Source organism: Mesoplodon bidens, assembly GCF_964165515.1.
Source record: "Mesoplodon bidens genome assembly, chromosome: 3".
Classification (NCBI taxonomy): Eukaryota; Metazoa; Chordata; class Mammalia; order Artiodactyla; family Ziphiidae; genus Mesoplodon; species Mesoplodon bidens.
The window spans coordinates 88,162,386-88,175,933 of record NC_138178.1 but is presented as its reverse complement, the minus strand read 5'-3'; positions in this window follow the sequence as shown (position 1 = coordinate 88,175,933).

The following is a 13,548-nucleotide window of genomic DNA, read 5'->3' as shown; positions in this document are numbered from 1 at the left end:
CAGGATGTGTACAGATTGCTAAAACTTTTCATTGTTGACAACATTTTCCCTTCTCCTCTCTGTTTTAACTACCTATTTATCTAGCAAGGGACAGAAAGGAAAAAAATATATCTTCTTTACTATTCTGGCACCATTTTGGTTTTACTATCAAAGCCCTGGTAATACCACAATCTTTTATTTATAAATCCAACTCCTTATCTAGCAGACCAACCTGTCCCTGTTCCCTCTTTGTCACAGATACCATTGTCTCCCTCATCTTTCATGCTCACCATTACAGGCCTGCTTCTGACACTATCCTTTTCTCCCTGTCACTAAAAAATGGATGTCACTAAGCCTTGTCACTTTTCTCTAAAACATCTCTTAACTGCATCTTAGCTCTCCGTGTCTGTTAAATCTTTACCCATGTTTTATCCTGTGTAAAGACATAAAACGGGCTTATGTGACAACTGGAAGGATTTATCTTGAATATAAGGGAGAATTTCTTGACCATGAATCATTGCAAAAGGCTTTTATAAGAGTCTATTGTAATATTTAAGGATGACAGACTCACCTTGGATGGGAACCAGTTAAAATTTTCTGAAACCCGACTTTATTCCTCTGCTTATTTGTGGTCATGCTTCCGTCTCCCGTATGCAGCCCTCACTCTGCTACTTCCTCTAGCTCTTATTTCTGCCTTCCTTATTTCTTCCTCAGCCAAGTGAATGGATTTCTCTATTGCTGATGCCTTAGGATTTCTTTACAAATTCCCATGAACATCCCTCTGAAGAGTCATTTAAATGACCATTACAATAGAAGCTAATCTTTATTAAGAACTTACTATGTGCCAGACAATGTCATAAGCACTTTGGTTATATTATCTTATTTAACCCCATAACAACCATAGAAGTCAGATACTATTATTACCTCATTTTCCAAGTTGGGGAAATGAGATTTAAGTAAAACAACTTGTCCAAGATCACATGGCTAGTAAGTGGTAAAACCTGGGTTTACACTTGGGAAATCTCCCTGTTAACTACCCACAGCCTAAAATTATTAAATTTTAGGTTTGTTTCCAATCGGGCTGACATTTACTGCTATATTCCAGTATGCCTCCCCCTTCCATTCTTAATACCACCCAGATTTTAATGAAAAACAAAAAAGCCACTCATCCCCAAAGGGCCCCAGTATTTGTGAGAAACTGACCCACTCACAGTTCCAGATGGTGGACCCTTGTTGATGAAAACCAATCAAGGCATTCCATTTCCTGGGCCATGTCATTTATAAGCAGTGGGCACGTGACCTAAGTGTCTGAACCTCAAAATCCTTGCTTGTACGGCCGGGACAGAAGTGCTCTCCCTGTTGCCAGATGTGAAAGCATCAGCATGGAGCTCCATTTCCTCCTGGCACCCGTCCTATGACCACAGAAGAACCAGCCTTAGGATAAAGCTATCATCCAGAAGGCAGGCTGGACACATTAGAAGAAACTGGTTGGACGGCTTCAAAGCCCACCTGACCTCTGGAGTTCTTGTTTTGCGGGCCAGATTGCTCAAGACAACTTGAATTGGGGTATTTTAAGGGTGGGAAGGTGACCCGTTTGTCCAGGACAGTCCAGGTTTATACCTGTTGTCCTAGACTAATTATTGGCAGTGCCTCCTTTCACCCTCAAAGTGTCCTAGTTTGGATAATAAATCATATGGTCACCCTAGTTTTTCTATAACTTGAAACAACAAGTCCTAACTAGCCCCTTCAGTTCTTCCTCAGGCTGGATTTCTTTCGACACATTTCACAAATACTCCAAAACTTGATGTGAGAGGATCCGAAAATAAAGATCCCCTGATAAATGGGACATGGTAATTTTGACACGTTAAATTCCTGAACCCTCCTTGCTTCTAGCCAGCTAAGAAGCGGTCTCTTCAGCCCCAAATCGAATGAAAAGGCCATCTGGGGATCCAGGATCCAGTAAGTTACTGCTGCTGTAAGCTGCACCCAAACTCAGCTGATCACTGATCCTGAGCGTCAGTGACATGAATCTAGAAGCACCTCCCCCACATTCAGCAGGTAAAGATTAGGCTGTGTCTTGCTGCTCTATAAACAGTCAAATGTAGCCTCTTAGAATAGAAAGAACTATGCATCTCTGAGCATCACACTGATGCCCTGGCATAGCACATCAATGCCGACACCCTGGGAACCAGATTGCAAAGGTGCTCTTGGCATGTGACTCAGAGCTAGAGCAACATACTGAGCGAGCTACGGATTCCAGCTACGAATGCTAATTTTAACATTTTCTCTTTAGTGAAAGAGAAAATGAGGAGAAAATCGCTCTAACGGAGAATAATAATTGGGAACATTTGGATTTATATCATGAAATGCAGTGCAGGCCTCAGGACTTGAGGTTTGGTGAAGAGAAAACAATGATTACAAAGTAAAACTAAGGAAGGATTCAAGCATCCTAATTATTCATGCACTTTACACCCTTGAATATTTTCTTTCCTCTCAAATACTAAGAAGAAAATCTTTGAAAATATTTACCTTTTTTTCTCCAGTTTCATGTCCACCTCAGACAATTCTTTGAGGATCTCTTTTTGCATACAGTAGTTGTAACTAGTAGAAGAAAAGGCAAAACTCTTCTAATGACCCTGGTTGGTCCCATTATGTCTATGTATCTGAGGGTCCCAGAGGGTCTGCAGCAGGTGGAAAGGAGTCTAGTGAGGAGGGACAGACAAGGGACAGGGTCAAGGTTTTGAAAGGTAATGGAGTTCTGAACACAGCTCAGATGCTCCTATAGAATTTGTCCTTATCCAGGGATCCAGGAATCTATTGCTGCATAACAGAATATTCCCCATCTTAAAAACAATGACTAGGGGTTTCCCTGGTGGCACAGTGGTCAAGAATCTGTCTGCCAGTGCAGGGGACACGGGTTTGATCTGGTCCAGGAAGATCCCACATGCTGCGGAGCAGCTAAGCCCGTGCGCCACAACTACTGAGCCCGTGTGCCACAACTACTGAAGCCCAACGCGCCTAGAGCCTGAGCTCTGCAACAAGAGAAGCCACCGCAGTGAGAAGCCCATGCACCACAATGAAGGGTAGCCCCCGCTCGCCGCAACTAGAGAAAGCCCGCGCACAGCAACGAAGACCCAATGCAGCCATAAATAAATAAATAAATAAATAAATAAATAAATAAATAAATAAACGTCTAAAAGTAAACAATGACCATTTTTATATAGATCAGGAATTGGTCGGTTCCTCTGCCACATGTTGAGTTGGCTGGGGTCACTTCGTGGCATTCAGCTGGTCACTGGCTTCCCCTGGAGGGGCCAGAGGCTTCGGCCGAATGCCTGGGGCCTTGGCAGGCATGGCTGGAAGTCTGGACTCAGCTGGATCCTTTCCCTTTCCGTGGAGTCTTAGGGCCTCTGCACATAGTTTCTCAAGCAAGGTAGTCAGATTTCTTATACGCTGGGGCCAGGTTCCAAGAGGTCAAGGCAGAGGCTGCCAGCTCTCGTAAAAGCCAGGGCCAGATCCAGCGTAGATTCACTTCCATGGTATTCATTCTCCTAGTCAAACAGGCCAACCAGAGTCACGGGGAAGGGTGGGGAGAGAACAGATAGGTCCCACTTCTCCTTGGGGAGCCTGTCAAAGAATTTGCCCCCATCTCAATTTAGTCACATCCGGTTACACTAGCAGTGTGTGTGTGTGTGTGTGTGTTTATACGTTGAAAGAATATATCCCTAAGTACTTGAGGGCTGCTCATGTAATCTTGCTCTGGGAACCTTACTCCCTTTCAAACTGAAAATGAAGTCATTTTCTACCTTTGACTTCAAAAGTAAGCACGTCTGACACCCACTTCAACCTCAGACAGGTGAAGGCAGTACTCACTACCGTAGAGATGCAAGCAGGTTTCCACCTTCAGAGCCATGTCTCTGAGGAATGGCTAGCCTGGGGGCTCCTGATCTAGGCTCACACCCACCACGCTGGGAGGAGGAAAGCGCTGGATCCCTCATTGCTGTGATATTTTGAGGCTCAAGCTGAAGTTCTGCAGGAAATCCTGTCTTCCACCCTCAACTTTCCCAGCCCCACCCTCAGCTTCTGACTTTGCAGGAGCAGTGATAAGGATCTCTGGCACCGGTCAGGAGTTCCACTTTCCCTGACATGGAGCACAGTTGATTTTCAATTCCTGCAGGATTCAGGCAACAGCAACAGAGACAGCAGCTGTATTCTAGAATCAGAATGGTCCCTCCCCAGAAACAACAAGGCAGGGTTGCAGAGTATTGCAGAGTGTTGCAGAGTGTCCATGAAACAGAGTAGAAGTTTAGAAAGCAGCAGTGATGAGCCATAACAAGACCAATTACCCTGGGGGTAGAGTGGCTTGGGGTGTGCAGTTAAATATGAAAGAGGCTTGGAGCCATTATGATTTGTGTATTAAAACTCAATTTGTGCTTATTGGTTGGTGAAGCCTGAGATGGGCACGTTATATAGGTAGGATTTTTTTTTTTTTTTTTTTTTTTTTGCGGTATGCGGGCCTCTCACTGTTGTGGCCTCTCCCCTTGTGGAGCACAGGCTCCAGACGCGCAGGCTCAGCGGCCATGGCTCAAGGGCCCAGCCGCTCCGCGGCATGTGGGATCTTCCCAGACCGGGGCACGAAACCGTGTGCCCTGCATCAGCAGGCGGACTCTCAACCACTGCGCCACCAGGGAAGCCCCGGATTTTTTTTTTTTTTTAATGAAGAAACAGAGTTAAAATGAAACATCGGTTAGCTACTGACAGCCAACTTAGCAAAAGGAAAGGTGAAAACAATGGAAGAGTGATGCAAAATAATCTTCTTTATTCTGCTCCATCTACCTTACTTCTGCACTTACAGAGTTTGTATTTCAGTCCCAGTGGGAAGAGGTGAGCAGTACGTACTCCCGAGCTCCAGTTACAGGCTTTTGTAGAGGTCCTCAGGGCATCCACAAAATAGTCCTGTTTCAGTCTGGAAGCTGAGGCTGAGCATCCCGATCTTTTTTCCCTTTGGGTTATAAGTGCTTAAACTGTAAACCGGAATCTTGAGAGGCATGGACATCCTTAGTGGAAGCATCATTTGTAATCATCTTGTGCAAGTTCCTTCCTTCAACTTATTTCTCAGAAATGTGAATACCGCATTTCACCATAAATGGTACTATTAAGAAGGGAAGAAGTTATTAAAGCAAAAGACGCTATTCGATGATCTTACTTAAACTTCAGTTTGAATTGTAGTGTAACTCAGCATCCCTTAATGAGGTGAAAACTTTTAATAATAGTCATAGATTCCAGTGTGTTTAAAGCAATGCTATGTTTAATTTTTTTCTTTTCTTTCCTTTCTACTTTTTAAAATGATTTTTTTCATAAATGTAAAAATAATGTAAAAAGTAAGATTTAGATCTACTATTTAAGGTCAACAACTATAGCACTGAGAAGAGAATAAATTGTTTAAATTAAAAGTGATCTTAAAAAAATGATCTTATTGATTAAATGTTCCAAGGTAAGAAAGGACATGTTGAGAAACTGAAAGTATGTGTAGCTGTGTGTATCTGTATACAATATGTGTGTAAATATATGTATCTATATTTTATATGTGAAAGAAAAATATTAATAATCAATTTAACCACATTTTTTATGAGACTAAATCTCTCAGATAACATGATGAAGTTAAACCATCTTTTGAAAAGAAAATAAAAACTAAGGAAAATAAAAGACCATGAGTCATTGTGTAGATAGAAGTTGAACATAGAGACCATCCCTAAATCAGTAAATAAATTTACCACCTTTACGAGACATAATTGACATACAACATTGTGTAAGTTTAAGGTTTACAATGTGATGATTTGATACATGTATATATTGTGAAATGATTACCACAGTAAGGTTAGTTAACACACCCATCACCTCACATAATTACCATTTTTGTGTGTGTGGTGAGAACATTCTACAAAACCTTCCATAAAGTATGCCATATCCACCTGATGTGGTTTTAGAACCATCCATCCTCCTGAATGACATGAGGTCCAACGGAGCTGGAGCTTATCCCAGCCATGGGTACAGAGAGACACCGAGGCCAGCTTCATAGGTAAGTTCTTCCACCGCCACGTGTGGGTGGGCTGAGGGACTCCCACTGTGAAACAGTGCACCCCTTTTGCAGCTGTAAACCCCAGGGAACTCTCTGCAGGGCTGCTGCCCGGAGGGACTTAATGAACCTCCCCTGTGCTCCCCCTGGGCTCAAGTGGAGGGCGTTGGCAGGAGAAGTGGGGAGCGGGTGTAAGGTCATAGGATAGAAATCAGTGTCATCTACTCTGCCACAGCACTGAGACTGGAGGCTGAGAGTGCTGGCATGAGGAGTGGGAAAGATACGTGTGCTAGGACCCAGCCACGGAAGCAGAGTCCACAGACCAGAGGGTTTGGCATCACCTGGGAGTTGGTTCAGAGCTGCAGACTGAGGACAAATCACCTGGGGGTCTGGTTCAACATGAGCTCTGATTGGGTAGGTGTGGGGTGAGCCCTGAGATACTGCACTTCTCCCGGGGACACTGCTGCTACTGCTGCTCCTTCAACAGGAGTGGTTCTGGGGCACCTGGTAATTTCAGTGCAGTTCTTCTCTGTTTTCAAGCAAGTGATTTTAAAATTGGAAAATATATGGGCTTCCCTACTGGCGCAGTGGTTGAGAGTCCGTCTGCCGATGCAGGGGACACGGGTTCGTGCCCCGGTCCGGGAAGATCTCACATGCCACGGAGCAGCTGGGCCCATGAACCATGGCCACTGAGCCTGCACGTCCGGAGCCTGGGCTCCGCAATGGGAGAGGCCACAGCAGTGAGAGGCCCGCGTACCGCCAAAAAAAAAAAAAAAAAAAAAAAAAAATTGGAAAATATGATTAGGTATTCCCATGAAATCGATCTCATTATTCTAGGGACTAAAAATATTGGAATCAATGAGGGGAGGAGGCTGATAGTGGAGGGAGCGGTAGGTGGAGAGGAGAGACTTAGAAACAGTTACTCTAGATCCAGCAATTTGTACATAAATATTTGGGCACCTGTTTCTAGTCACCAAGTCTATGCATCTCTCAGGTGCTCTTTGTGTTTATATTGTTCTTATTATTTATTATCATTATTACAGTAGCACAGTAATTAAGAGAATGTGGAGGGTAGTTTAGAAAGATGACTCCCCTGTTTGCTATTTGCATGACCTTGGACAAGTCTCTTACCCTCTCTGAGCTTCAGTTTTTTCATCTGTAAAATGGCAATAATAATTATGCCTCTCTCACTGACTTGTGAGAATGAACTGGAGTTAAAGACATCATGAGTTAAAGAATAATGATCTATTCAGATGTTAATTGTCGATACTGCTCTTATCAGCGATTACACTGCATGGACCCAGTTGTCCTGGAGTGTGCTTCGGTGCCTTTTCCTTGGGCAACAATGGGAAATTAAATCCCTTCTGTTAAAATATGATTTCTACAAACCAGTCAGAACGGGGGAATTATTGGAATAAACTAAGCAATTCGCCTGAGTCAAAGAGGGGACTACTTCTAAGGACTCAGAGTGCCTCTGAGAATAAATATCTATGCCCTTGGGGCTCTGTGGAAGGGTCTGCCTGGGTTTGAGTGATGGCCATGCTTTTTGTCCCTCATCAACCAATGAGGCCACAGGCAGACTCTCCTTCTTTGGCCTAATAGCTGGAGCCCAGTTCATGAAACTTGCCTGATGGTGAAGTCCCATGCTGTGTTGCTGGTTCAGGTGAAAATAAATGATGCAGTTAGAAGAGAATAGGAAAGAATATTTAGGAACTGATGAGAAAGTGAAGACTCCCAGCTCAGAGAGATTTCATCACTTTCCTATTTCTCGTTAAACTTTGGAATGGAAGAGAGGAAGGACAGGGAACTCTGATCTGAATAAAACTATTCTATGAATCAGTTCTAGATGTTGTTATCCTATTTAATTTTCACAACATTGTGGGTTAGATAAAATTTCCACTGTTTCAGAGTTGAGTAGACTAAAGTTCAGAGAGGTTAAATTGCATGTTTGTCTAAGCTCACACAGCTCACAAAGGGTGGAGTTGAGACACAAACCCAGGTCTGGCCAGACTCCAAAGCCCATAGTTTTTCCATCCCATCTTGCTGCTTCCTGAAAAAGACAATTTGGGAGATGTTAATGTTACTCCACAAATGGTGTCATCACAGTTTGTCTAAAGAATTTCTTTCCTTAAGATAATTGTTCTCAAACTTTAGCAGGCATCAGAATCTCCTACAGATCTTGTTAAAACACAAGTTGCTGGGCTCACCCCCAGTTTCTGAATCAGTCTGACTGAGGTGAGGCCAGAGAGTTTGCCTTTCTAACAAGCTCCCAAGGGATCCCAATGCTGCTGGTCCGAGGACCACACTTTGAGAACTGCTGACTTATGGAGTGGTTCTCAAACTTAGCTGCACGTCAAAATCACGTAGGGGGTTTAAGAATCCCAGTGCCCAACCTGCACCCTATACCAACTACATCAGAATCTGGGGGGTGGGGGGTTGGGACCAAGGTATCAGTGTTTTTAAAAAACTCTCCAGGTCATTCAATTGCCCAGACAAGTTTGAGAGCCTGTATCTAAAGGTACTGATATGATGAGCCAATCAGGGATGTGGCTGTGGAATGGGCAGTCCTGAGCATTTGTGGAATGCCAGTGGGTTGCTGTTCTTACCCTTACAGGATAGGGAGGGGAAGAGGAACTGGATTGTTGGTTTTTTGTTTTGTTTTGTTTTTTTCCCAGCGTTGGTGGGGAACTCCTTGGTGGAGAAACCCACTCAAAATCCACAAATGGGAAGGTCAATAAGGAAAGTCTCCACTCTTGTCATGTTTTCTGTTTTCTATTCCATGTCAAAGAAGACCAGTAGCCTGCTTATTCTCTCCAGCCTCTGTGAGTTCCTTCTTTGCTCTCCTGCTTTCAGGACTAGAGCCTGTGATTTAGAGGAAACAGAATGCAAATCAAACCTAACTACGGGCTACAACTCTTAAAATAAAAGTAAGCTAATCTGATTATGCTGATGCCACGCAGTGCAGTGTGACAACACCCTGAACCTTGTGGTATATTTAGAATCATAAATGTATGTTATTTTTTTTTCCTAGTCCCCCAAGCATTCATGGCTACACTGCTTCCCTGCTTTTTGACCCATATATTAGAAGCTTATGGGTTCTTAATTTTTAATAAATGAGATATTGATTTGTTTTGCAAAATACTCTAGCAGGTAAACCTTAATTGCCTGTTCCTAAAGACCCAGGTTATAAAAAGCCATCAGACCCCACAATTACACTCTGATTTTTTTTCCTTCTAACTTCAGGAGATATTAAAAAGCATTTCCGCCAACATGGCCTCCTTCAGAATTGTTCAGGATCCTTAAGATCCTGTGCAAACTATTATATATGATGGATAAGCAGGTGCAAACTATTATATATAAGATGGATAAACAACAAGGTCCTACTGTATAGTACAGGGAACTATATTCAATATCCCATGATAAACCATACTGGAAAAGAATATGACAAAGAATATATATATATATATATATATAACTGAATCACTTTGCTGTACAGCAGAAATTTACACAACACTGTAAATCAACTATACTTCAATAAAATAAATTTTAAAAAAAAAAGAACAGAAGTTTCCCTTACTCTCAGAGGAGCTGTCCCATGGAACTCTGACCTCTGGAATCCTGTCATCTCCAGAGTGAATTTTCATCTCAGGCATTCAGCTTGGCTCGGGGTCTCAGGTCTGTTCAGGAGCACACATCGGGGAAGGGGGAAAAGCAGCAATTTTCTAGAGAATGTAGGAGTCAAGTGCTTCCTGCTGATCAAGGAAAAGGTGAGGTCTCTGAATGTAAAGGGATTCCTAGTGTCTTGGGGCCAAGCCCACTTGAACAGGATGTCTATAAGATAACTATAAAATCACATCCTTTCTCTGCAGCTTACTGAACTGGCTTGCTGGTTGACAGCACAGAAGGGAGATGGAGGAGGGGGCAGGGTCGGAAGGTAGGAAGAATCATCTGAACATTATATTCCAGAGTGTGCAACTGTATCTTTCTGCCAGATAATTAAACATTAACCTGTGACACTAAAATTTAAACATGTGACTAATAAATTAATGCATGAGGCCATCAGGCTAAACAGAAAAGCCAATTTGTAGCTGCATCCATCATCCTGGGGCTATACTTTCGGGTTTTGAGGCATGGACTGAAATGTTCATTTTTCAAAATACGGCAAAACTCAGGACTTAAGGCCACCAATAAGGACTAAACAGATTATGAATAAGAGCCTTCAGGAGGTCTCACATTCACACTGCAGTAATGTTCTAAGTGGCCCTCAAGCCATTCCCAACCAAGTGCTCTCTAGATATCCTGAACAGATAAGTGCCGGCATTTGGTGGTGGGGTAAACCTAATTGTATAATTACTGCTTCCTTAATTTGATTACAGTTTCCCCCCAGTTTGGCCTACCTGCTGTAATAGTGGTTTTCCTGTCAAAAGGAATTATTTCATACCGTGCAAAGATTCAGTCTGAGCAGCATATGGTGCTATGCAAATCAGCAAGGATGATGCACATCACCTCAAGCAGAATCTAAATGAGGTGACATAGGCTGATCTCATCAAGCCAGCGAACCCCAATTCAACAAATCACCAAGTAATTACGGTGCCATGGTAGGCAAAGCTAATCTGATTGTCTTTGTTTTCTCTAAACACATACATACACATGCCGTTTTATTTATTTATTTTAGGGAAAATGATAGCTGCTGGTGGGGAAAAGAAAAAGCAAGCATACAGAGTACAAAGAGCTAAGCAAGAAATAGCCTCTAACAGAGGCAGCAGGGGATTTTAGGGACCATAATTCCAGAGATTCACATGCAGATAGAAGGAGGCTGGGAGACAAGTTTCACAAAAATGGAGTTACTATACGCGCTATTTGTATTAAATGTTTTAAGTTTAATTTTTATAAATGTTAGCAGAATATAACCAAATATAATAAAACAAAACATTGATCTTTAGATAAAATTTTTTGACATTTCTAAAATATGCCTAAAATTTGAAAGTGAAGATTATGGATAACATGAAGAGACAAAATCATTTAAAAGGGAAACAACTCCCTATTTTAACTTTAAACAGTGTTTATTGATGTTTTATTATAAAGTATAAGGAAATTAGCATCCTACTCTTTCTCTCCATCTCATGATTATTATTATTATGTTATTCAGTCTGGTGAGGTCTGTGGCAACAGTAAAACAAAAACTCACTTACCCTGTGCCTAAATATTTGTTATAAATGCTAACTGTTAAATGAAATTCTCTTTATCTTCCTACCCTGATAAATATACCTTCATAATACCAAACTGAAAAATATGTAAAACTATAGTTTTTTTATATGGCTAAAAGTTGGGAACTATCATAGACAAGTGAATATAATTATTTTTGCTCCTACTGATGTGTTTTGATGTATAAATGAGTAATAAGAGACATACGTAACTCACAAAATATTATGGGTTTGTTTATTTGTTTTTTTTTTTTTTGCGGTACGTGGGCCTCTCACTGTTGTGGCCTATCCCGTTGCGGAGCACAGGCTCCGGACGTGCAGGCTCAGCAGCCATGGCTCACGGGCCCAGCCACTCCGCGGCATGTGGGATCTTCCCAGACCGGGGCACGAACCCGTGTCCCCTGCATCGGCAGGCAGACTCTCAACCACTGCGCCACCAGGGAAGCCCTATGTATTTATTTTTTGTACTTAAGCCAAATCACATTGTATTTATATAGTTGAGATTTTCATATAAGTTGTATTATATTGACAGTAGTGAGACAAAGAATTAAACATAAAATGTAGTTTCATATAGTATGTGAATATGTTTGGACCAGAAGTGTAAATTAAGGTAAACATAAAAATAAAACAATCAAAATTATTTTTCATGTGGATTTTTCATGAGTGCTCAACTGTAGTTTATCATTAAATGTTGTTATGGAGAAGTTTAAGATCACTTAGATTTTTTTTTCTTGTGATTATGATTTGCTTGGATGCCACAAGATTCTTATTTTAAACTTTATCACTAGTTACTTTGATGTAGATCACTTTCTATCAGTTTTTCTGCTGACACAGTATGCTATTTTGTACAGCCTGACACACAGTAAATGCCATATTTTACTATTACTGCTAACATTTCAATAAAATTTTTAAAATTATATCTCTGAATATTTTAAGACTCCATTTGTTTTGTATCACATATGAGAGGCTGTATAGCATAGCAGTTGAGAACATTTGAGACTTCAGGTTTCAAATCTCAGCTCTGCTGACTACCTTCTAAGTGACCTTGGATAAGTTACTTAACCTCTTTGGGCCTTGTTGTCCTCACCTATTGTGTTAGTCTATTTGGGCTGCCATAACAAAATACCATAGACTAGGTGGCTTGGACAACAGAAATTCACAGTTCTGGAGACTGCAAGTCTGAGATCAGCGTGCCAGTGAGGTTGGGTTCTCATGAGCATCTTCTTTCTGGCTTTCAGATGGCTGTCTTCTCACTGTGTGCTCACATGGTGGGGAGAGAGAGAGAGAGAGCTCTCTGGGGTCTCTTCTTAATGGATAGTAATCCATTAAGGGCCTCAGCCTCATGACCTCATTTAACCTTAATTAATCCCTTACAGGCTTCATCTCCAAATACAGCCACACTAGGTGCAAGTGGGGGTAGGGTTTCAACATGCAAATTTGGTGAGGGGGACACAGGTGTTCAGTCCATAACACCCATGAACTGGAGACCTACTTTATACAGCTTTTATAAAGATTAAATGAGGTAATAAAAGCCTTAGAAAATGTCTGACATTTAGTAAGTATATAATAATATATAATAATATATAAATATTACATATATATATGATTACCTTTTGTCTGCATTTCATATTTTTCATTTTATTGATAACACTTTATTTTTTTAAATTATATTGTGATTCTAAAGTGATAATTCCCTCAGGCCTGTTATCCATGTCTCTAACAATGTTTGCATTCAATTTCCTTTCGCTGTTTGTATTTTCTTTATGTGACTTTCTTCTTTGCAATAGTTTGACTTTCTCTTCCATTTCTTTTCTGTGCTGGGCCAGGTCACTTTTCAACTTTTCAGCTGTCTTACTATCTTTTCTTTGATCTTCCTTTTTTTTGCAGGTTTTCATTTTCTTCCAGAAGAACTATGCCATCTTCTATTTCTCTAAGACTCTAAGAGACTATCTTGTGAACTCTTCTGTTTCCTGTAGTAATGAATTGATTTGTACTTAGTGGTTACAAATGATAGACACTCAACTCAAACTAGCTTAGTGTAAAAGTGAATTTATTTGTTCATATCACTGAAAAGTCCAAAGGCAATTCAGTTTTAGAATCATCTAGGATCTCACCTGATGTCTTCAAGTCTCCATCTATTGGTTATCTCTCTACAAGTGATTACCCTGACAGCTGCTGCCAACTCAAGACATATTCTACTGTTTAGCAACACAGCTAAGAAAAGAGCATTTTTTTTCTCCGAACACTGGCAGAGAAGTTCCAGGGAAGACTGATTGGCCCAGATTCTAC